This window comes from Halichoerus grypus, chromosome 2, assembly GCF_964656455.1.
Source record: "Halichoerus grypus chromosome 2, mHalGry1.hap1.1, whole genome shotgun sequence".
Taxonomy (NCBI): domain Eukaryota; kingdom Metazoa; phylum Chordata; class Mammalia; order Carnivora; family Phocidae; genus Halichoerus; species Halichoerus grypus.
In genome coordinates, this window is record NC_135713.1 from 38,405,967 (window position 1) to 38,407,669 (window position 1,703).

The 1,703-nt window shown below is 39.5% G+C and overlaps 1 non-coding gene across 1 annotated transcript; it reads left to right on the plus strand.

Annotated features, from left to right (window-relative positions):
* Positions 1-541: 541 nt before the first annotated feature.
* Positions 542-645, plus strand: LOC118549862 (U6 spliceosomal RNA). The gene has a single exon (XR_004924271.1). It is a non-coding gene; the product is annotated as a U6 spliceosomal RNA (small nuclear RNA).
* The last annotated feature ends 1,058 nt before the right edge of the window (positions 646-1,703 follow it).

Genomic DNA, 1,703 nt, shown 5'->3' on the forward strand with positions numbered 1-1,703 from the left:
CTAGGAGTTGGTTCTTTGAAAGAACTAACAAGATTGACAAACCAGTACCAGGTTTATCAAAAAGAAAGAAGAAAGGACCCAAATAAATAAAATCATGAGAAAGAGGAGAGATCACAACCAACACCGAAGAAATAAAAACAATTATATGTCGATAAATTAGCCAATCTAGGAGAAATGGATAAATTCCTAGAAAAATACAACCTACCAAAACTGAAACAGGAAGAAATAGAAAACCTGAACAGACCCATAACCAGCAAACAAATTGAATCAGTAATCAAAAATCTCCCACAGGGATGCCTGGGTGGGGGGCTCAGTTGGTTTCATCATTCAACTCTTGCTTTTGGCTCAGGTCATGATTTCAGGGTCCTAGGACTGAGCCTCATGTCAGGCTCCATGCTGAGCACAGACTCTGCTTGTCCCTTTTCCTCTGTTCCTCCCCAACTCACATTCTCTCTCAAAGAAATACATAAAATCTTTTAAAAAAAAAATCTCCCAACAAACAGTTGTCCAGGGTCGGATGGTCATTTAAAGAAAAATACCTGTGCTTGCTTCAGCAGCACATATACTAAAATTGGAACGATACAGAGATTAGCATGGCCCCTGCACAAGGATGACACGCAAATTTGTGAAGCGTTCCAATTTTTTTCCTTACCTACAGAGGGAGGAACATCAGAATAACGTCAGACCTATCCACAGAGACCTGGCAAGACAGAAAGGCCTGGCAAGACATATTCAGGGTACTAAACGAGAAGAACATGAAACCAAGAATACTTTATCCGGAAAGGCTGTCATTTAGAATGGATGGAAAGATGCAGAGCTTCCAAGACCGGCAGAAACTGAAAGAATATGTGACCACTAAGCCGGCCCTGCAAGAAATATTAAGAGGGGGTTCTATAAAAGGAGAAAGACCCCAAGAGTGACCTACAACAGAAATTTACAGGGACAATCTATAAAAACAATGTCTTCACAGGCAACATGATGACAATTAATTCATATCTTTCAATAATCACTCTCAACGTGAATGGCTTAAATGCTCCCACAAAACGGCACAGGGTTACAGATTGGATAAAAAGACAGGACCCATCCATATGCTGCCTATAAGAAACTAATTTTGAACCTAAAGATACATCCAGACTGAAAGTGAAGGGATGGAGATCCATGTTCCATGCCAGCGGACCTCAAAAGAAAGCTGGGGTAGCAATTCTTATATCAGGCAAATTAGATTTTAAACTTAAGTCTGTAGTTAGAGACACAGAAGGACACTATATCATTCTTAAAGGGTCTATCCAACAAGAAGATCTAACAATTGTAAATATCTATGCCCCCAACATGGGAGCAGCCATCTACATAAGCCAACTGTTAACCAAAATAAAGAGTCATATTGACAACAATATGTTAATTGTAGGAGACCTCAATACTCCACTCTCAGCAATGGACAGATCATCTAAGCAGAAAATCAACAAGGAAACAAGAGCTTTGAATGATACATTGGACCAGATGGACCTCATAGACATATACAGAACATTCCACCACAAAACAAAAGAATACTCATTCTTCTCGAGTGCACATGGAACTTTCTCCAGAATAGACCACATACTGGGTCACAAATCAGGTCTCAACTGATACCAAAAGATTGAGATTATTCCCTGCATATTCTCAGACCACAATGCTTTAAAACTGGAACTCAATCACAAGAAAAACTT